The 25,229-nt window shown below is 40.5% G+C and overlaps 1 protein-coding gene across 2 annotated transcripts in view; it reads left to right on the top strand.

Annotated features, from left to right (window-relative positions):
• Window positions 1-25,229, top strand: part of LOC135196135 (relaxin receptor 1-like) — a 518,632-nt gene that overhangs the window by 354,433 nt on the left and 138,970 nt on the right. The window lies entirely within an intron of this gene.

A 25,229-nucleotide genomic window follows, 5' to 3' on the forward strand; every position in this document is an offset into this window, starting at 1 on the left:
GAGATGGAAACACCAGGAAAATCAGAAAAAAGTGCTATTAATGTGTTTTTTTTTTTTCAAAATCCATCATAACGTTTTCAAGGTCCTTGACGTAATTCAGTTACCTTATTAAAAAGGCGGTTGTGAGATTACATTCTTGATACTTGTTTGGAAGCAGTGCAAATAATCGCGGAACACTAAATGAACCCACTTGAATATGAAGCGTGTAAAACTGATAAAATATAGTTCGGTCACTTGAAAGTTCCATTGCCTGCTCAGTGTTTTAAGTTCACCAAGTCATCAAGCCCTTTATTGGATGCAAACGCTAGTAATCTTTCCGCATCATTTGCACCACTATGAAACTGCGGGAAAGGTCGCCACTCTCAAGGAACTTGTATTCATGGGGATCTTATAACCAAATCGACTCTGAGGGATTGGGCGTTTCATTTTGCGTGACGCCAGTTCCTCATGTTGCTAATTACACGTGAGCCATTTCCTTTTCATCAAGCTTTCCACAAGTAGTTGCAGTTAATGAACGCTAAGATTCCAGAGAAGAAATTGCTTGTGTCTTTTGAGTCCGCTAAAGTTTTGTGAACTTTGGGCTTTGATAATGTTCACCAGTGTGCTTAATTATGGCATAATCTTCATCGTGTGTCATTGGTGTGGACTCGAACTTTACAGGACTTAATTTCGCATTTCCAGGAAGTCGTAGATCCATCGGCAGTTCGTTTCTGTGCTTCATAGATGTAATTCATGTCATCCACAAGTTTCTTCCTTCCACGTCTACTGTTAAAAACGTGAGGCATGGTGTGTGTGTGTGTGTGTGTGTGTGTGTAACGAATGAGGCTGAGAGAAGTTGATGGATCACGGGAATACAAACCACTGGAATGAAACTTTCAGTTAACTGCATTACTGTTTGAATAAACAAACAAATGGGGAACAAAAGTCACTGAAATTATACTTTCGGTTGTTTATTTAGTCTGTAAATAAACAACCGAATGCTAACAAAAATGGTAACCCTTGGGAGTCAAAATACTGGGAGTGATTTACCTGGAGTCAAATTACCAGTCAGAAAACCGGGAGTGATTTACCAAGAGTCAAATTACCAGTCAGAATACCGGTATACCAAATTACCCAGAACCGTTTTAGATACGCACTATGGATATTTGTTTTTCATTCATACCTGAATAAACTTAAATTCAAGAAACTGGCTTTTAGTAACACGGTCACCAACTCGGAGAAGGGTGAGATGCCAAAAAGTTCGTCTGTCGAATAATATAAAAATTTATACCTACATTGATGTATACATAATGTGTGCATGGGCAGTGATACATATCCTGATGTATAAATGCGTTTCTATTGTATTATTATTCTGGGGAGAGCAATCCGTCTGAAAGGATGAGGCATCTGAGCTCACAGTGTCAGCAGAGGAATGTTTGTAAACAGATATTCGTCAGCAAATGCTGCCTCTCTGCTTTTCACTCAACGCCGTCACCAAACAAGATTATTTGCTCATGGACAGAGAGAGGGCGCGCGCGCTCGCGAGGGCTTGCCTTTTGCGCCATTGTACACAATGGGAATGGAACTCATGCTTGGGAGCATTGCTTTCATTGCTTCAATTCTTGTTGGAGAGTTTGCATCTCGTTACCATCTCACTCACTCCGACGGCGCTGAATTTTGTCCAAATGTCTGTCTGGGTTTCGACGGGTATGCTCCGTTTGAGTTCTTGCATTCCGTGGTGTAACTCACTCTTGTTATAATGGCTTCCGTGCCTCTTGTGACCCGTTGCTATTTGCACCAGGTTGTGCAATTTTTTTTGTAAGTTGTAGTAGCATTGTTTGGCTGATTTTCAGCTACAATGATGTGGATTTCGTTCCTTGTTATGTACAGTTGCAGTTGCCACCAGACGGCAGGATTCTCTGGACAATTTTAGTATTTTGTATTTTGCAAAAGGAGGAACATCAACCTCACGTTGAACTCATTTTATTCTTTTTTGACCATTGTCCGGGACATTGTATGTATAGTGTGTGACTGGTAGGAGCATACAGGTATGAAGTATATTTATGAATATATTTTGTATATATTCCTGACGTGTATATAGCATAATGGCATCTCGATGCACAATGTCCAGTCTCCTTAGATGTCTCGTTTTCGTTGTAAGTAACGAAAGGTTATATGCTTTGTCCGATTAAGGAGCCTTGCAGTAGGAGGAGCTATTGGCTACAGAGACTTCTGTAATCCACCATCTCTTTAACTGATGTGTGCTACTGAATAAATATCTATCTCTCTCTCTCTCTCTCTCTCTCTCTCTCTCTCTCTCTCATGCGTATTTATCCGGCTTCCAAAGGGTGATGAAGGATCCAGAAGTTGAGTTTGGGTACGTTTTTTTTTAATCATCTTTCCAAATATTACATAAAAAAAAGTGGCGCTGACCATCATTAGCAGCGACGTCTTTGTGACCCTGAATCTTATCGGTGCCTCGACCGTTGGTGGTCTTTGTCTCGGTAGTACCTTCACACCTTTCATTTTAACCTCTTAAATCCTTAATTAAGCTCAGTCCTAACTGTCAACTTAAAATTTTGTATCCACACTAAACTTTTATATATTTTATTTATTTTGTATATACCACATTAACACGTAAGCTGCCTAATCAATGAAAAAATTTTGTAGTTTCTTGGTAAATTAGGAGTTGGTGAGCTGGAGGCTTTCAGGATTTGTGCTAAACTGTGGATTGTGGTTAAATTATTGTCAACACGGATACCAGTGTTGTTTAAAAAAAAGTTGATTCATGATTAATGTGTAATGGCTTACTATCCTACATGGACCCTTAATTTTAGTTAAAGGGAATCTTAGCAACCCAAAGTCCTAGGTCCAGTATATTTACATATAATTGCATGAGGGACTGGCTCCCAAAGTCTTTTCGATTTGGACATATCTAGTTGGAATGGCGGACTCCCACGGTTCATGGGATAGATCAGGGATCCCCAAACTGCGGCCCTTAATGATGCTCAGTACGGCCCTCAGAGCAATATAAGAATAATGCTCTCTCTCTCTCTCTCTCTCTCTCTCTCTCTCTCTCTCTCTCTCTCTCAATGAAAATAATAATATATTGAAATTGTTATTGCTAAGCTTGCAAATAAGATGCCGCATCAAGTTAACCATTAAAGATGAGATAAATAGAATTTTCAATAACTCATTATTCTTTGCACAAACTGTACAGTAAAACATAAGCTACTATTTATAATTTTTTTATTTATAGGAATAATAGCTATTTAGCAATAGCTATCATATGAGTCTAAGCTTAAACTAAACTTTAAAGCTAAATTAGTATATATCAAATAGATATGAATTTTATCCGATAGTAAGGAGAATAATTCTAATATGCGGCCCCCATCTGTATTTGGAGTGATAATGTGGCCCTTTCATGCGAAAAGGTTGGGAACCCCTGAGATCGTAACGATCTTAAAGTGGCTGGTTTCCGAAGTTGAGTGGATGACTTCCAACATCCCGTAGATTTAGACTATAAAAAACTGTCTGAAGTCGCTGGTTCCCAAAGGACTTTTGTTTTGATCATATCTGTCACAGCTGGGTCCTCAGTAATTGTAGGATCCTCAATAGGCCTCCAGGGCAGCAGGTCCGTTGGTGTAGAGCTTACCTGACATCGCTGAGTCTTCTGTTTTCGTGGGAGCCTTGACTCTTCCAAAGCATGAAGTCCATTCGGTCAGGAAATATGTTATGTCAATGCTGACCCACCATCGGAATCATACTATCGATCATGAAGTGTGGTAAGTTGAGAGTCAACGTGTTTCAAAGTTGTGGTTACTTACCAGTGATGTGAAATGAAGTTTGTTTATTTTGAACAGATATTTGCTGCCATTCTTGAAAAGTATTATGTGCATATTACCGCATTGGAGTTTTTTTTTTTTTCTCTCTCTCTCTCTTTTTTTTTTTTTTTTTTTTGAGCTTGAAATTAAGGATCCCTGGAAGGAAGGAAATCGACTAGGTCCTAAAATGGCAGAAAAACACCCATCTATTTTTATTTCAAAATGGACAGTTTATATATCCCAGCAGTAGGTCATATAATTAGTCGCGTCATCCCATTAGAAGTAAATGTTGGGTTTAATTTTCTAAGCGGTAGGTTTAATCAACTTGTGATTAAGCAAGAATAATTAGTTTTCAAGTTGACGGCGATTAATCTAGAGGGATTCGGACCCATTTTTACGTGTAGAAGGATCTTTTCCATTTATTTTAAGAGCAACTTGTAAGTCGACTGGAGAAGTACTCTCTCTCTCTCTCTCTCTCTCTCTCTCTCTCTCTCTCTCTCTCTCTCTCTCTCTCTCTCTCTCTCTCTCAAAGAATAAGAAACGGGTTTTTTTGTTTCCTAAGTGTTAGGTCAATTAATAATTACGTTGGCTTCAAAAGTTAGTCAGAAAGTTAAGACAAGTTGGAGTGGGAACAACGTTATTTGTTAACAGTAACCAAAAAAGTCCTAGTATTTTACTATAACTCAATTTGCTCTCTTCTTCTTCTTCTTCTTTTTTGGGACGTTGATGGCTGGAAGGTTAATAGATGCCGTAACGCCAAAATACTTTTGCATTATTTCTCTATTTATAGGTGTCTTTGTTAACATATGTATATGAGTGTATTTATCTGCTGTTAATTTCCTTATCTTTGATTCTTTTCGCATAATTTTCTCTTGCATTATGTTTATATGAAGCCTAACTTCATGGACTTTGTCGTTTATTCAGTATGAATATGTCATTTTGAACAACAATAATAATAGTGATCACGAAAAAGGAAATCTACTGTAAAGTTTGTGCCTCAGCTTTTGGAGTAGTAATAATAATATTAAAATATTAATAATAATAACAGTATCCTAGCGGGAGGTGGTGTTATGGTCCTTCCTTGAGAAATTTGCGCAGCAGAACTTCGTGAATGTTAACGTCACTTACTGGCTCACATGATACAGTAACAACCTAATTATCTCTCTCTCTCTCTCTCTCTCTCTCTCTCTCTCTCTCTCTCTCTCTCTCCAGGGAAAATGCATCTACGTGCTCAAGGGATTTCAAGCGTAAATGGATATCACCTGCCTCTTCCAGTCTTTCTCTGCACTCTATCCTATCGTTTTAAATAATATGTAACCGCCTTTACTTAAGCTGTTGAAGAATATAAAGATATCCCATCCATCAGCTATTAAAGAATATTGAACTGCCCACAAACCAGCTGTTAAAGAATATGGGAATGCCCTACACTTCAGTTGTTAGAGAATCTGGGAATACCCCACACACCAGCGATTAAAGAATATGCTATTATAGAACATGGGAATGCCCTACACATCACCTGTTTAAGAACACGGGAATGCCCTACACATCACCCGTTTAAGAACATGGGAATGCCCCACACATCAGCTGTTAAAGAACATGGGAATGCACTACATCAAGTGTTAAAGAACAATTCAACCCTACACATCATTGTGGGAATGCACACTCAGCTGTAAAGACATTGATGAATGCCCCACACATCAGCTGATATAGACTGGGAATGCCCTATACACATCAGCTGTTGGAACATAGGAATGCCCCACATCAGCGTTTAAGAATATGTGATGCCCTATCACATCATCTGTTGAAGACTATGAATGCACAATACATCAGCTGTTAAAGAACATGGGAATGCCCTACACATCAGCTATTAAAGAACATAGGAATGCACTACACATCAGCCGTTATAGAACATGGAACTACACTACACATCAGCTGTTATAGAACATGGGAGTGCCCTACACACCAGCTGTTAAAAAACATGGGAATGCACTACACATCACCTGTTGAAGAACATGGGAATGTCCTACACATCAGCTGTTAAAGAACATGGGAATGCACTACACATCACCTGTTGAAGAACATGGAGGAATGCCCAATACATTCAGCTGTAATAAAAGAACATTGGGAATGCCCTTAACCTAAAGACAGCTGTTAAAAGAAACAAATGGGATGCACTACAACAAACACTGTTTTGGAAAACAAAATTGGGAAGGCCCTACACATCAAAGCTTGTTATAGAAACATGGGAATGCCATACACATCAGCTGTTATAGAAACATGGGAATGCCCTACACATTAGCTGTTTAAATAACATTTAGGAATGCACTACACATCACCCTGTTGAAGAACATGGGAATGCCCCAACACATCAGCTGTTAAAGAACATGGGACTGCCCTACACACCAAGCTGTTAAAAGAACATGGGAATGCACTACACATCAAACCTCGTGAAGGAACATGTGAAGGCCCTACACATCAGCTGTTTAGAACATGGGAAGCCCTACACATTCACCTGTTATAGAACATGGTAATGCCCTACACATCAGCGTTGAAGAACATGGGAATGCCCCCACACAATCAGCGTTTAAGAATCTGTGAAGCCCTACACATTCAGCTCGTTAAGAACATGGAAATGCCCTACACATCAGCTTGTTATAGACACATGGGAATGCCCTACACATTCAGCTGTTGAAGAACATGGGGTGGAATGCCCCACACATCAGCTTGTTTAAGAATATGTTGAATGCCCTACACATCAGCGTTGAAGACATATGAATGCACAATACATCAGCTGTTAAAGAACATGGGAATGGTCCCTACCCACCAGCCCATTATAGAACATGGAACTACACTACACATCAGATGTTATAGAACATGGGAAAAATGCCCAACACCAGCTCGTAACGAAACATGGGAATGCACTACACATCAGCTATTTAAAGAACTGGGAGTGCCCTACAACATCAAGCTGTTAAAGACATGGGAATGCCCCACACATCAGCTGTTTAAGAACATGGGAAGCCCTACACATAGGCTTTTTGTTTTTTAAAAGAAACATGGGAGTTGCCCTACACAATCAGCTGTGTACGAACATGGGAATGCCCTACACAACAGTTGTTAAAGCAATGAGGAATGCAATACACAGCAGCTGTTTAAGAACATGCGGAATGCCCTACACACAAGGCGTGTTATAGAACATGGGGACTGCACTACACATCAAGCTGTTATAGAACCGGGCGGACTGCACTACACAAGCAGCTGTAAAAGAACATGGGAATGCACATCAGCTGTTTTAAGAATCCGTGAAATGCCCTACCACATCGCTGTATAGAATGGGAATGCTACATATCAGCTGTTATAGGAGACATGGGAATGCCCTACACATCAGCTGTGAAGAACATGGGCAATGCCCCACACATCAAGCTGTTTAAGAAATGTGATTGCCGACACATCAGCGTTGAAGAACATATGAATAGCACAAACATCAGCTCGTTTAGAAGAACTTGGGAATGGCCCCCTACCACAACAGCATTTATAGAACATGGAACTACACTACACATCAGCGTTAAGAACATGGGAATGCCCGACACACCACGCTGTTAAAGAACATGGGAATGCACTACACCCATCACCTGGCTTTTGAAGAACATGGGAATGCCCTACCACCAGCATGCTTTACAAAGAACATGGGAATGGGCATCCCTACACATCAGCCTGTTTGAGAACATTGGGAATTGCCCCTACACCATTCAGCTGTTTAAAGAACATGAGATGCACTACACATCAGCTAGTTATAGACCATGGGAATTGCCCTTTACACATTAGCTTGTTAAGAACATAGGGAATTGCCAACTACATCCATCACCTGTTGAAGACAGAATGGGAATGCCCTACCCATCACCTGTTAAAGAACATGGGAATGCCTCACATTCAGCTATTTAAAGAACATAGGAATGCACTTACACATCAGCTGTTATAAGAACATGGATGCCCTACACATTACTGTTAAAGAACATGGAATGCACTACACATCAGCTGTTATAGAACATGGAATGCCCTACACAGCTGTAAAGAACATAGGAAGCAATACACCTCACTGTGAAAACATTGGAATGCCCACACAACAGCGGTAAAAAGGGAATGCCCTACACACCAGCTGTTAAAGAACATGGGAATGCACTACACATCACCTGTTGAAGAACATGGGAAGGCCCTACACATCAGCTGTTATAGAACATGGGAATGCCCTACACATCACCTGTTATAGAACATGGTAATGCCCTACACATCAGCTGTTGAAGAACATGGGAATGCCCCACACATCAGCTGTTTAAGAATCTGTGAATGCCCTACACATCAGCTGTTATAGAACATGGGAATGCCCTACACATCAGCTGTTATAGAACATGGGAATGCCCTACACATCAGCTGTTGAAGAACATGGGAATGCCCCACACATCAGCTGTTTAAGAATATGTGAATGCCCTACACATCAGCTGTTGAAGAACATATGAATGCACAATACATCAGCTGTTAAAGAACGATGAATGCCCGGGACACACGCCAGCCATATCAGAACATTGGAACTACACTACACATCAGCTGTTATAGAACATGGGAATGCCCTACACACCAGCTGTTAAAGAACATGGGAATGCACTACACATCAGCTATTAAAGAACATGGGAGTGCCCTACACATCAGCTGTTAAAGAACATGGGAATGCCCCACACATCAGCTGTTTAAGAACATGGGAATGCCCTACACATCAGCTGTTAAAGAACATGGGAGTGCCCTACACATCAGCTGTTTACGAACATGGGAATGCCCTACACATCAGTTGTTAAAGAACATGGGAATGCACTACACAGCAGCTGTTTAAGAACATGGGAATGCCCTACACACAAGGCGTTATAGAACATGGGACTGCACTACACATCAGCTGTTATAGAACATGGGACTGCACTACACAGCAGCTGTTAAAGAACATGGGAATGCCCAACACATCAGCTGTTTAAGAACATGGGAATGCACTACACAGCAGCTGTTTAAGAACATGGGAATGCCCTACACACAAGGCGTTATAGAACATGGAAATGCACTACACTGCAGCTGTTAAAGAACATGGGAATGCCCAACACATCACCTGTTGAAGAACATGGGAATGCCCTACACACCAGCTGTTAAAGAACATGGGAATGTACTACACATCAGCTGTTAAAGAACATGGGAATGCCCTACACATCAGCTGTTAAAGAACATGGGAATGCCCTACACATCAGTTGTTTAAGAACATGGGAATGCCCTACACATCAGCTGTTAAAGAACATGGGAATGACCTACACATCAGCTGTTAAAGAACATGGGAATGCCCTACACATCAGCTGTTATAGAACATGGGAATGCACTACACATCAGCTGTTAAAGAACATGGGAATGCCCTACACATCAGCTGTTATAGAACATGGGAATGCCCTACACATCAGCTGTTAAAGAACATAGGAATGCACTACACATCAGCTGTTAAAGAACATGGGAATGCACTACACATCAGCTGTTGGAAATGCCCTACACATCAGCTGTTAAAGAACATGGGAATGCACTACACATCAGCTGATATAGAACATGGGAATGCCCTACACATCAGCTGTTGAAGAACATATGAATGCCCCACACATCAGCTGTTTAAGAATATGTGAATGCCCTACACATCAGCTGTTGAAGAACATATGAATGCACAATACATCAGCTGTTAAAGAACATGTGAATGCCCTACACACCAGCCGTTATAGAACATGGAACTACACTACACATCAGCTGTTATAGAACATGGGAATGCCCTACACACCAGCTGTTAAAGAACATGGGAATGCACTACCACATAAAATTAAAAGAACATGGGAATGCACAAACACATCAGCTGTTAAAGAAACATGGGGAAGCACTACACATCACCTGTTGAAGAACATGGGAAAATGCCCCACATCAGCTGTTAAACCACTGGGAATGCATACACATCACTGTTATAGAACATGGGATGCCTTACATTAGCTGTTAAAGAACAATGGGGATTGCATACATCAGCTGTTAAGAACATGGGAATTTGCCCTACACATTAGCTTGTTCCAAAGAAACCAGGGAAATGCACTTATCAGAACATGGGAACTAGCGTTAAAGAACTGGGAATGTACACATCTGTTGAAGCATCGGGAATGCCCTACAAATCACCTGTTAAAGAACATGGGAATGCACTACACACACTGTTAAAGAACATGGGAATGCCCTACACACCAAGCTGTTTAAAGAAAACATGGGAAGCATACACATCACCGTTGAAGAACATGGAAATGCCCTACACATCAGCTGTTAAAGAACATGGGAATGCACTACACCATCACTGTTTGAATACATGGAAATGCTACACAATCAGCTGTTAAAGAACATGGGATGCCTACACATCAGCTGTTAAAGAACTGGGAATTGCACTACCCATCACTGTTAAGGACATGGACTGCCTACACCCAGCTGTTAAAGAACATGGGAATGCACTACACATCACCTGTTAAAGAACATGGGAATGCCCTACACACCAGCTGTTAAAGAACATGGGAATGCACTACACATCACCTGTTATACAACATGGGAATGCCCTACACACCAGCTGGTAAAGAACATGGGAATGCACTACACATCACCTGTTGAAGAACATGGGAATGGACTACACATCACCTGTTATAGTACATGGGAATGCCCTACACATCCAGCTGTTATAGACAGGAATGCCCTACACATAAAAGCTTTTGAAGAACATGGAATGCCCCACACATCAGCCTGTTTAGAATATGTGAATGCCTACCCATACACTGTTGAAGAACATATGAATGCACAATCCTCACTGTTAAAGACATGTATGCCCTACACCAGCCATTAAAGAACATGGAACTACACTACACATCAGTCTATAGAACATGGGAATGCCCTAAACACAGCTGTTAAAGAACATGGGAAATGCACTACACCATCAGCTGTTAAAGAACATGGGAATGCACTACACATCACCTGTTGAAGAACATGGGAATGCCCTACACATCAGCTATTAAAAAACATAGGAATGCACTACACATCAGCTGTATAGAACATGGGATTGCCCTACACATTAGCTGTTAAAGAACATGGGAATGCACTACACATCAGCTGTTATAGAACATGGGAATGCCCTACACATTAGCTGTTAAAGAACATGGGAATGCACTACACATCACCTGTTGAAGAACATGGGAATGCCCTACACATCAGCTGTTAAAGAACATGGGTATGCACTACACATCACCTGTTAAAAGAACATGGGAATGCCCTACACACCAGCTGTTAAAGAACATGGGAACGCACTACACATCCACCTGTTGAAGAATGGATGGGTTATGGCCTACACACCAGCTGTTAAAAGAAACATTGGGAATGCACTACACATCACCTGTTGAAGAACATGGATATTAGCCCTAACACATCCAGCATGTTTAAAGAACATGCGGAATTTGCAACCCTTACAACTCACAAGCTGTTATACAACATAGGGAATTGCCCTACACATTTAGCGTGTTAAAGAACCATGGGAATGGCACTACAACATCACCTGTGTAAGAACCATGGAATGCCTCTTACACACCAGCTGTACAGAACATGGGAATGGGCACTACACATCACAACTGTTATACCAACCCATGGGAATGCACTACCACATTAGCTGTTAAAAGAACATGGGGAATTGCCACTACACCAAATCAACCTTGTTGAAAAACATGGGAATGCCCTACACAAACCAGGCTGTTAAAGAACATGGGGAATGCAAACCTACACATTCAGCTGTTTAAAGAAAACATGGGGAATGGCCACCCGTACACACCAGCTGTTAAAGAAATAAACGGGACAATGCCCACACCCATTCAGCTGTTAAAGAACATAGGGAATCGCACTTACACATACACATCAGCTGTATTAGTTACATGGGAGTGCCCTACACATTAGCTGTTAAAGAACAGGGAATGCCCACACAATCAGCTGTTAAAGAACATGGGTGAATGCCACTTAACAACCATCAGCTGTTAAAGAACATTGGGAATGCCAACTAACCCACAAATCAGCTTGTTGGAAGAAATGGAATTGCCCTACCCACACTTAGCTGTTAAAGAACATGGGAAATGCCACTACACCATCACCTGTTGAACAAAATGGGAAAGCCCTACACATCAGCGGTTAAAAAGAACAGGGAATGCACTACACATAACCGTTAAGAGAACATGGAATTGCCCTACCACATTAGCTTTGTTAAAGAACATTGCGGAAATGCCATACACTCAGTGTTATAAGAACATGGAATGCCCTTACAACATCAAGATTTGTTAAAGAACATCCCAATGCAAACTAACACAAACAGCAGCTTGTATAGTAACATGGGAGGTTTGCCCTACACATTAGCGTTAAAGAAAATGGGAATGCCCTACACATTCAGCTGTTAAAAGAACATTGGATAGCCCTCACATCAGCTTGTAAAGAACATGGAAGCAACCCTACACACAGCTGTTGTAAGAACCCAATGGGGGGGGGGGGGGGGGGGGGTGAAAACATTTGCCCAACTACACATTAGGGTTGTAACGGAACATGGGAAAGCACCTACAACAATCACCTGTGAAAGAACATGGGAATGCCCTACCAAAAACATCAGCTGTTAAAGAACATGGGAATGCAATACACATCAACTGTTATTAGAACATGGGAATGCCCTACACATTAGCTTTGTGGAAAGAAACATGGAAATGCACCCTACACATCAGCTGTTATAAAGAACATGGGAATGCCCTACACATCAGCTTGTAAAAGACAACATGGGATGCAACTACATCAGCGTTATAAGAACATGGGAATGACCTACCAACAGTTAGCTGTTAAAGGAAAATGGGAATCGCCAATAACATCAACCCTGTTAAAGAAATGGGAAAGCTTACACATCAGCTGCTTTAAAGAACATGGGAATGCACTACACATCCAGCTGTTATAGAACATGGGAATATGCCATCACATTAGATGTTTAAGAAACGGGATGGGAACCCCACACATCAGTTGTTCAAGAACATGGTATGCCCTACTACAGTGTTGAAGAACATAGGAATGCACAACACAGCAGCTGTTAAAAGCTAAGTTAAGCCCTACACACATTATAGAACATGGGCTATAAAACACATCAGCTGTAGCAACATGAGATGCCCACACATTAGCTGTTTAAGAACATGGGAATGCCCTACACATTAGCTGTTTAAGAACATGGGAATGCCCCACACATCAGCTGTTAAAGAACATGGGAATGCCCTACACATCAGCTATTGAAGAACATGGGAATGCACTATTCATCATCTGTTATAGAACATAGGAATGCCCTACACATCAGCTGATATAGACCATGGGAATGCCCTACACATCAGCTGATATAGGACATGGGAATGCCCTACACATCAGCTGTTAAAGAACATGGGCGTGCCCCATGCACCAGCTGTTCAAGAAGATGGGCGTGCCCCATACACCAACTGTTTAAGAATATGGGAGTGTCCATATATCAGCTGTTAAAGACTATGCGAGTGCCCCATATACCAGCTGTTCAAGAATCTGGGTGTGCCCCATACACCAGCTGTTAAAGAATATGCGTATGGGAGTGCCCCATATATCAGCTGTTAAAGAATATGTGAGTGCCCCATACATCATCTGTTAAAGAATATGCGAGTGCCCCATATATCAGCTGTTAAAGAATATGGGAGTGCCCAATGCACCAGCTGTTCGAGAATATGGGAGTGCCCCATACACCAGCTGTTAAAGAATATGCGAGTGCCCTATACACCAGCTGTTCAAGAATATGGGAGTGCCTCATACACCAGTTGTTAAAGAATATGGGAGTGCCCCATACACCCGCTGATCAAGAATATGGGAATGCCCCGTACACCAGCTGTTCAAGAATATGGGTGTGCCCCATACACCAGCTGTTAAAGAATATGCGAGTGCCCCATACACCATCTGTTCAAGAATATTGGAGTGCCCCATACAACAGCTGTTAAAGAATATGGGAGTGCCCCATACACCAGCTGTTCTAGAACAAGGGAGTGCCCCATACACCAGCTGTAAAAGACACAATATCAGTCTGGACAATGAGATTTCTCTCAGGACTTGAGAAAGTAATTCAATAAAATTATGAAATAAGGACTGTTTACTGATCTTATATACTACTTGTATGTAATTGTGTCAAAAAACATTGTACCTAAATATTGTAATTCTGTCACGGGGAATTACATAGAAAGATGATTAACTAACTTAGGGGGATGATTCGATCCCACCTCAGATTAACCTATTGAAGTGGTTGTTAATTTGTTTAAATTAGCTGAATTTTCGAAAGAGAAATGTTTCTGTTGTTGTTTGGCCTGCTAGTTTGCTTACCTGTATTTTATTTCATTACTTTTGAATCTTTGATTTACAATTCGGAACTAAAAGCTATGATTTATTTCGAAAGATATAATAAATGTGATTCTGGAAGTGAAAACCTTTTCTTACAAATAATTCTAAAAATGCAAACTAAGTGAATGCCCGATTTCTACATCGTAAGAAATCTGGCCAAAAGTAAAGACATCATCACAGCAAGCCACACAGAGGGAACCTTGATAATAAATGAGGTGACGTACAATTATCTGAAGGTGAGACTGAGTGAACCCCCTCCCACCCACTGAGAATTAATGGTGAGAAATATTGGAGGGCATGATGGAAAGAAGGGAGGGGTAATGGATGTAAATTAGTTATTCAGTGTAGTAGTAATAAGAACAATAAATAATAGTTCCCGCGGCGGGTTAGTGCCGTTAGTGCACCTCACGGGGTGCACTGTAGGGATTATTAAAGGTTCTTTGCAGCGTCCCTTCGGCCCCTAGCTACAACCCCTTTCATTCCTTTAGCTGTAAATCCATTCATACTATCTTTCTTCCATCTCGCTATCCACATTCTCCTAATAATTATTTCATAGGCAACTCCTTTGAAGTTTTCCTCCTGTTTCTAGAATCAATTGCTCTACAGTAAATTCCTCGAAAACAATTGCTCGAAAAAATAATTTCTCGAACTATCAATTTCTCGAAAGGCATATTTCTCGAAATCCAAACAATCATTACCAGGTCTGTTAATGAGCACTATTGACAGAATGTTAAATGCCATAATATATTTCATTTCGAGTTTAAACGTTATGATTGTATTTCATTTTCCTATTTTAGTTTTTCCGGAAGTGTCGAACCCTCAAGATGGAATTAACATATGTGGAGAGCGAAAAGGGAAAAAAGAAATTATGTTTGGACGGATATCTATATATCAAGGACAAGTCTGTGAACAACAAGATACATTGGAAATGCGAGATGTGCAAGCAACTTAAATGTTCAGCTCATGCTATCATTATCGATGATAATGTCCAAAAACGAAGTGGAGATCACAACCATGCAGGAGACGGTGCTAAATAGATGCTGCTAAAATCCAAGAGAAAGTGAAATCGCGTGCAATAAATAGTCGAGATATTGTATCATGCGCTTCAATGAGAGTAAGTGGTGCTGTGGCGGTGAAGCTCCCATCAATAGCAAATATAAAAAGAACTATACGCAATATACGAGCAAAGAAAATGCTGGACCTGCTTTGCCTAATTGCTGCTTCGATCATATCATCCCGGAAGAGTTTACGAAAACCATCAAAGGAGATTTATTCCTTGCTTATGACTCTGGTCCCACAGATGGTCGTCTATTAATTTTTGCAACCCGGAACAATCTCGACATATTTGCACGTTCAGAGAACTGGTACGCTGATGGCACTTTTAAAACTGTGCCTTCGATTTTTGCTGAGTTGTATACAATGCGTTGTGTACAGTCAGGTAGTATTACACCCCTCGTATATTCACTACTATCATTCCAAACCGAAGAAACGTACAAGAGATTCCTGAAGGCTTTAAAAGAAAAAATCCCAACATTCCAGCCATTGACAATAATGAATGATTTTGAACTTGCCTTGTTGAAGGCTATAGAACAAGAATTTCCGATGACTAAATGCCGTGGGTGTTTTTGTCATTTCTGTCAAAGCCTTTATCGAAAAATTCAAGCAAGTCGCCTCAAGGGAATATACGACACCGATGCTGAATTTGCTCTCAAAGCTCGTCTATTATCTTCGTTGGCATTTATACCTGTCATCAATATTGTGGAAACATTTGAATATTTAATTGAAAATGAAGTTTTTCCTGATGAGCTTCAAAGCGTAGTGGATTCTTTTGAAGACACTTGGATTGGGCGGCCGTATAGAAATAACCGTAGATTTGCTCCTTTCTTTACAGGATTGGGCGGCCGTATAGAAATAACCGTAGATTTGCTCCTTTCTTTACAGGATTGGGCGGCCGTATAGAAATAACCGTAGATTTGCTCCTTTCTTTACAGGATTGGGCGGCCGTATAGAAATAACCGTAGATTTGCTCCTTTCTTTACAGGATTGGGCGGCCGTATAGAAATAACCGTAGATTTGCTCCTTTCTTTACACATGAATTGTGGAACTGTTTTGAGTATGTCATAGAAGGAATGCAAAAGATAAACAAACGCAGTCGAGGGGTGGCACAACAGTGTCGAACACCAATTAAGTGCTTGCCATCCATCTATTGGGGAATTTATAGATGGACTAAAATAACAACAAATTCTCCAAGAGCTGCGAATTGAGCAATATGTGGGAGGCGTTAGTACAGTTGTTAGCAGAAGAACGTACCGTGACTGTGCAATGAGGCTAAAGAACATTGCAACGGAATATGACGAAGAATGCGATGCAGAAGAATATTTAAGTTTAAGAAGTGTTACATATGATATTTCATTCCACTTTTTATTTTTGTACTTTTTTAGCATTTTTACTTATGAAAACTAAAAAGTTTTATTTGCAAAAATATTTTTTAAACGTATGCAACTGAACAATGATAATGAAAACATGCTTATCATTATTTTAAGTAAAATTTGTTCAGTAAACAAAATTTTAATGTTTGTTGTATTTGAACTACAATTTGCTCAATAACCGTCTTTTACTTTTTTTAACCCTTTTACTTATGTAAACAAAAAAGATTTATTTGCAAAATTATTTTTCAAAAGTATTTTTCTCGAAAGGCATATTACTCGAAAGCCAAAATCTATTCTTTAAATAGTTATTAGTATTCTCAACAATATTGGGTTTCGAGGAATTGATAGTTCGAGAAATTCATAGTTCGAGAAGTTATTTTTCGAGCAATTGCTTTCGAGGAATTTACTGTCGAGCAAATGATTTCGAGAAATTTGCCGTGCACCCTGTTCAAGCCTACCTAGTCTCAGCTTCCTTCCCAGCGCTGCATGGCCATTGGTCCCAGTGCTTGACCTTTGGCCTAAACTCTATATTCTACTCCATTTCAGTAAATAATAGCAATAATAACTATATTAATAATGATACCCTATATCTCTTAACTAGCTGCTGTACTCGGCGTTGCTCAGGATAAAAAGGTTCAATGCCGTCCGTGATGACAACCCCTAAGGGGCGGATTATGCAATCACTACCAGAATAAGTAATCACTTGGGATCCTGTCAAACCAAAGAAGCTGTGAAAAATCCGAAGAGTTTGCCGTCAACTGAAAGTTGTAAAAAATTAGGGGGTATGAAGAAGAGGGGTTAAGGCCCCCTTGGAAACGACCTTGGAATTTCGGATTTTGACGAAAACCTTCTTTGGCGGAGGGGAGTCTGTGGAAAAAATTTGGTAGCCCTAGCTTTCACAGCCTGGGCGTGCATAACGAACAGTCAGAAGAACAGACAGAAATTTTCTTTAATATATATCTATATGTATATATATATATATATATATATATATATATATATATATATATATATATATGTATGTATATATATATATACACGTATATATGTGTGTATATATATACATACATAATTACTATTAATGATACCTAATATCTCTCTCTGAATTACAAATTTATGTGAATGTTTTACTGATAATTATTATTGCTATTTTAGCTGTAATGGGGTAATAGGCATACTTAAAGGTAAGATTACTAATACTAATTATGTTTATTACCGTGACAGTTATTAATGTCGTTGCTGCCTACCTTAGGATCAGATAACCTCGGTTGTAATAACATAATAGATATGATCGAGTTTGTGTTGCTATCTAAGCCGTTGCCTGTCAAGTTATTAACGATAATTAGGGCAATTAAGATGTGGAAACCAGATCGTTATCTGCCCTCATGGCAGAACCAAATTTCGTTCTGAAATAGTTCAACTGGGAGGGACTTTAGAATCACAATGGTTAATTACATTTTGGATAAGGAGTTGCGCGTGTCTTGCTTAGTTCTGTAATTAATAATAATAATAATAATAATAATAATAATAATAATAATAAAATAATAATAATAATAATAATAATAATAATAATAATAGTAATAATAATAATAATAATAATAATAATAATAATAACAAAAAGGCAAAAGTAACGAGAACTGAAGGGATAAAGCTACCAGATGGGAGCAACATCAAACACATAGATGAGACAGGATACAAATACCTGGGAGTAATGGAAGGAGGAGATATAAAACACCAAGAGATGAAGGACACGATCAGGAAAGAATATATGCAGAGACTCAAGGCGATACTCAAGTCAAAACTCAACGCCGGAAATATGATAAAAGCCATAAACACATGGGCAGTGCCAGTAATCAGATACAGCGCAGGAATAGTGGAATGGACGAAGCAGAACTCCGCAGCATAGATCAGAAAACCAGGAAACAAATGACAATACACAAAGCACTACACCCAAGAGCAAATACGGACAGACTATACATAACACGAAAGGAAGGAGGGAGAGGACTACTAAGTATAGAGGACTGCGTCAACATCGAAAACAGAGCACTGGGGCAATATCTGAAACCAGTGAAGACGAGTGGCTAAAGAGTGCATGGGAAGAAGGACTAATAAAAGTAGACGAAGACCCAGAAATATACAGAGACAGGAGAAAGACAGACAGAACAGAGGACTGGCATAACAAACCAATGCACGGACAATACATGAGACAGACTAAAGAACTAGCCAGCGATGACAATTGGCAATGGCTACAGAGGGGAGAGCTAAAGAAGGAAACTGAAGGAATGATAACAGCGGCACAAGATCAGGCCCTAAGAACCAGATATGTTCAAAGTATGATAGACGGAAATAACATCTCTCCCATATGTAGGAAGTGCAATACGAAAATGAAACCATAAACCACATAGCAAGTGAATGCCCGGCACTTGCACAGAACCAGTACAAAAAGAGGCATGATTCAGTGGCAAAAGCCCTCCACTCGGAGCCTGTGCAAGAAACATCAGCTACCTTGCAGTAATAAGTGGTACGAGCACCAACCTGAAGGAGTGATAGAAAACGATCAGGCAAAGATCCTCTGGGACTATGGTATCAGAACTGATAGGGTGATACGTGCAAACAGACCAGACGTGACGTTGATTGACAAAGTCAAGAAGAAAGTATCACTCATTGATGTCGCAATACCATGGGACACCAGAGTTGAAGAGAAAGAGAGGGAAAAAATGGATAAGTATCAAGATCTGAAAATAGAAATAAGAAGGATATGGGATATGCCAGTGGAAATCGTACCCATAATCATAGGAGCACTAGGCACGATCCCAAGATCCCTGAAAAGAAATCTAGAAAAAACTAGAGGCTGAAGTAGCTCCGGGCCTCATGCAGAAGAGTGTGATCCTAGAAACGGCACACATAGTAAAGAAAAGTGATGGACTCCTAAGGAGGCAGGATGCACCCGGAACCCCACACTATAGATACCACCCAGTCGAATTTGAGGACTGTGATAGAGCAATAATAATAATAATAATAATAATAATAATATGTGGTGCCGTGGAGGAGTGGGTTAGGTCGGCAATAGACTTAAGTCAAGTTAAGCAACATTGGGGCTGGTCAGTCGTTGGATGGGTGACCGCTCTCCTCGGCGTTGATTCCTTGGGAAAGGATCTTTACCATAATTTCCTCAGTCTACTCAGCTGTAAATGAGTACCTATCCCTGATGGGGTAGGGTCCAGCTATGGGTTAAATAGCAAAACTCAGCAATGATGGAAAGAAATGAAGGAATAAACGACAACGACGTAAATGGAACCTCTGGCAACAGAGGAGCTTCGTCCGGAAACCAGGTATTCAACCCAATTGAAGGGGAAGACGGTCAGGTACTTGGAGGTCGTCATCCAGCAACTGATCACCACAACGACAGTAATCAACAGCCTGAGATTGGAGCTACAGAGGCAAAAAGGAAGAAATGGACAAGAGAAGAAAATAAGGAAATATGGAGATGCTACATCAGAAGCAACCCGACGGAGAGAGGATATAGAAGAAGATTGGTTAACATCTGGAATGAGAGGAATAACACCCCCCAAACAGAGCAGAGGCTGACAGACCAAGTAAGGAACATAAAGAAAAAGAACTGGCTCTCCCCAACAGAAAGAGAAGAACTGGAAAGGGAAATGTCACACGACAACGAATTACACGAAGACGAACTGAGAGACGATGCCACAGAAGACGACAGGGAGGATGAGGTATCAAACAACGACACACGAAGAAACACCGACGAAGTAACAGAGAGGACGGAATGGGTAGAAAATATTAAACAATGGATGGAACCAGATACAGAGAGAACAAAGATCCCCTCCATGAAAGCCTACAACACCAAGAAATTAAGGGAGAAAACAAGTGAGGTCAATGAAATAATGGGCATAATACACACCACCAGTATCACAGAAACAAATAACTTGACATATGCAGGAGCAAGATTAGTAGCAGAACTGATGGGGATTCGAACACCAACACCACCAGCACAACCAACCCAACAGAAACAAAAACAGCAACCTCCTTGGAAAAGGCGCCTGGAAAAGCAAATCATGGTGATGAGATCTGACTTGAGTAAACTGAAAGAGATGGCAGAAAAAAGGCTAAGAAGCAAGAAAACAAGGGAGGAACTCAACGAGAAATACAAAGTACGAGAGAGGGGACTAAACAACACAATAGAAGATGTAAAACAGAGGCTTAAGGCCAAAGCACATAAGATCCAACGGTACATGAACAAACTATTCGGAACCAACCAGAAAAGACAATACAGCCAACTAAGAGGGGAAGACAACCACCCAGAAATTCCTGAAGCCGAACCAAGTAAGAGACTCTGGGAAAATATGGAGCAATCCGGTATCACACAACAAACATGCAACATGGCTCCAGGAAGTCAAGGAAGAAGAAACAGGGAGAATAAAACAAAGATTCACAGAGATCACGACAGACACAGTCAGACACCAACTAAAGAAAATGTCAAACTGGAAAGCCCCAGGTCCCGATCAAGGCCCTACACCCACGAATAGCAGAACAACTCCAGCATTGTATCTCAAATCACCAAGCACCCAAATGGATGACCACAGGAAGAACATCCTTAGTACAAAAAGACAAGAGTAAGGGAAATATAGCCAGTAACTACAGGCCTATCACCTGCCTACCAATAATGTGGAAGTTACTAACAGGTATCATCAGTGAAAGGCTATACAACTACCTAGAGGAGACAAACACCATCCCCCACCAACAGAAAGGCTGAAGAAGGAAGTGTAGGGGCACAAAAGACCAGCTCCTGATAGACAAAATGGTCTGGAATAAGACTAGCAGAGGTTAATATCAGGAGAGGGATCTTCCAGGGCGACTCACTGTCCCCACTACTCTTCGTAGTAGCCATGATTCCCATGACAAAAGTACTACAGAAGATGGATGCCGGGTACCAACTCAAGAAAAGAGGCAACAGAATCAACCATCTGATGTTCATGGACGACATTAAGCTGTATGGTAAGAGCATCAAGGAAATAGATACCCTAATCCAGACTGTAAGGATTGTATCTGGGGACATCATGATGGAGTTTGGAATAGAAAAATGCGCCTTAGTCAACATACAAAAAGGCAAAGTAACGAGAACTGAAGGGATAAAGCTACCAGATGGGAGCAACATCAAACACATAGATGAGACAGGATACAAATACCTGGGAATAATGGAAGGAGGGGATATAAAACACAAAGAGATGAAGGACACGATCAGGAAAGAATATATGCAGAGACTCAAGGCGATACTCAAGTCAAAACTCAACGCCGGAATGTGATAAAAGCCATAAACACATGGGCAGTTTACCAGTATCAGATACAGCGCAGGAATAGTGGAAATGGACGAAGGCAGAACTCCGCCAGCATAGATCAGAAAACGAGGAAACATATGACAATACACAAAGCACTACACCCAAGAGCAAATACGGACAGACTATACATAACAAGAAAGGAAGGAGGGGGAGAGGACTACTAAGTATAGAGGACTGCGTCAACATCGAGAACAGAGCACTGGGGCAATATCTGAAAACCAGTGATGACGAGTGGCTGAAGAGTGCATGGGAAGAAGGACTAATAAAAGTAGACGAAGACCCAGAAATATACAGAGACAGGAAAAGGACAGACAGAACAGAGGACTGGCACAACAAACCAATGCACGGACAATACATGAGACAGACTAAAGAACTAGCCAGCGATGACAATTGGCAATGGCTACAGAGGGGAGAGCTAAAGAAGGAAACTGAAGGAATGATAACAGCGGCACAAGATCAGGCCCTAAGAACCAGATATGTTCAAAGAACGATAGACGGAAATAACATCTCTCCCATATGTAGGAAGTGCAATACGAAAAATGAAACCATAACCCACATAGCAAGTGAATGCCCGGTACAAAAAGAGGCATGATTCAGTGGCAAAAGCCCTCCACTGGAGCCTGTGCAAGAAACATCAGCTACCTTGCAGTAATAAGTGGTACGAGCACCAACCTGAAGGAGTGATAGAAAACGATCAGGCAAAGATCCTCTGGGACTATGGTATCAGAATGGATAGGGTGATACGTGCAAACAGACCAGACGTGACGTTGATTGACAAAGTCAAGAAGAAAGTATCACTCATTGATGTCGCAATACCATGGGACACCAGAGTTGAAGAGAAAGAGAGGGAAAAAATGGATAAGTATCAAGATCTGAAAATAGAAATAAGAAGGATATGGGATATGCCAGTGGAAATCGTACCCATAATCATAGGAGCACTAGGCAGGATCCCAAGATCCCTGAAAAGGAATCTAGAAAAACTAGAGGCTGAAGTAGCTCCAGGACTCATGCAGAAGAGTGTGATCCTAGAAACGGCACACATAGTAAGAAAAGTGATGGACTCCTAAGGAGGCAGGATGCAACCCGGAACCCCACGCTATAAATACCACCCAGTCGAATTTGAGGACTGTGATAGAACAAAAATGAAAATAATAATAATAATTATTATTATTATTATTATTTTATTAAAAGTAATAGCTACTTCAGCAGCGTTACACTTGTAGAGATTCTTCTCTATTTTGTGAATAAATGGAGAAGAATCTCTAGAAGTGTAACGCTGCTGAAGCAGCCATTACTTTTAATAAAGTATGCTTGAGAGAGGATCTGCTTCCTAAATAATAATAATAATAATAATAATAATAATAATAATAATAATAATAATAATAATAATAATAATAATAATAATAATAGTAATAATAATAAACTCAACGCCGGAAATATGATAAAAGCCATAAACACATGGGCAGTGCCAGTAATCAGATACAGCGCAGGAATAGTGGAATGGACGAAGGCAGAACTCCGCAGTATAGATCAGAAAACCAGGAAACAAATGACAATACACAAAGCACTACACCCAAGAGCAAATACTGACAGACTATACATAACACGAAAGGAAGGAGGGAGAGGACTACTAAGTTATAGAGGACTGCGTCAACATTGAAAACAGAGCACTGGGGCAATATCTGAAAACCAGAAGAAGACGTGGCTAAAGAGTGCATGGAAGAAGGACTAATAAAAGTAGACGAAGACCCAGAAATATACAGAGACAGGAGAAAGACAGAAAGAACAGAGGACTGGCACAACAAACCAATGCACGGACAATACATGAGACAAACTAAAGAACTAGCCAGCGATGACAATTGGCAATGGCTACAGAGGGGAGAGCTAAAGAAGGAAACTGAAGGAATGATAACAGCGGCACAAGATCAGGCCCTAAGAACCAGATATATTCAAAAGTACGATAGACGGAAATAACATCTCTCCCATATGTAGGAAGTGCAATACGAAAAATGAACCATAAACCACATAGCAAGTGAATGCCCGGCACTTGCACAGAACCAGTACAAAAAGAGGCATGATTCAGTGGCAAAAGCCCTCCACTGGAGCCTGTGCAAGAAACATCAGCTACCTTGCAGTAATAAGTGGTACGAGCACCAACCTGAGGGAGTGATAGAAAACGATCAGGCAAAGATCCTCTGGGACTATGGTATCAGAACGGATAGGGTGATACGTGCAAATAGACCAGACGTGACGTTGATTGACAAAGTCAAGAAGAAAGTATCACTCATTGATGTCGCAATACCATGGGACACCAGAGTTGAAGAGAAAGAGAGGGAAAAAATGGATAAGTATCAAGATCTGAAAATAGAAATAAGAAGGATATGGGATATGCCAGTGGAAATCGTACCCATAATCATAGGAGCACTAGGCACGATCCCAAGATCCCTGAAAAGGAATCTAGAAAAGCTAGAGGCTGAAGTAGCTCCAGGTCTCATGCAGAAGAGTGTGATCCTAGAAACGGCACACATAGTAAAAGAAAAAGTGATGGACTGGTCCTAAGGAGGCAGGATGCAACCCGGAACCCCACACTATAAATACCACCCAGTCGAATTGGAGGACTGTGATAGAGCAAAAAAAAAAAAAAAAAAAAAAAAAAAAAAAAAAAAAAAAAAAAAAAATTAATAATTATTATTATTATTATTATTATTATTATTATTATTATTATTATTATTATTATTATTATTATTTGGTTTTTCTGTGAACTCCACAATTCGAGTATCACAAAATCTTAGATTTGATGTTCTTGATTTTCATTATTCATTTGCAAAGTGACCCAATAACTATTGATTCCCGTAGGGTTGGGGAGTTTAGTGCCGTCAGTGCACCTCATGCTGTGCACTGTATTCATAACTTGAGGTTCTTTGCAGCGTCCCTTCGACCCACATTCAGTTTACTATCCTCCGTTCATATTCTCTTCCTTCCATATTACTCTTCACCCTCTCCTCACAGTTGTTTCATAGTGCAAGGGTGTGGTTTTATTGCTGCTCAATTTCTGTTTCAGCGCTGAATGACCTCGTAGGTCCCAGCGCTTCGCCTTTGGCCTGAATTTTATATTCTCTTCCATTTAAATATGCTTGTGTTTCCAAAAG

The sequence above is a fragment of the Macrobrachium nipponense genome, chromosome 23, assembly GCF_015104395.2.
Source record: "Macrobrachium nipponense isolate FS-2020 chromosome 23, ASM1510439v2, whole genome shotgun sequence".
NCBI classification, from domain to species: Eukaryota; Metazoa; Arthropoda; class Malacostraca; order Decapoda; family Palaemonidae; genus Macrobrachium; species Macrobrachium nipponense.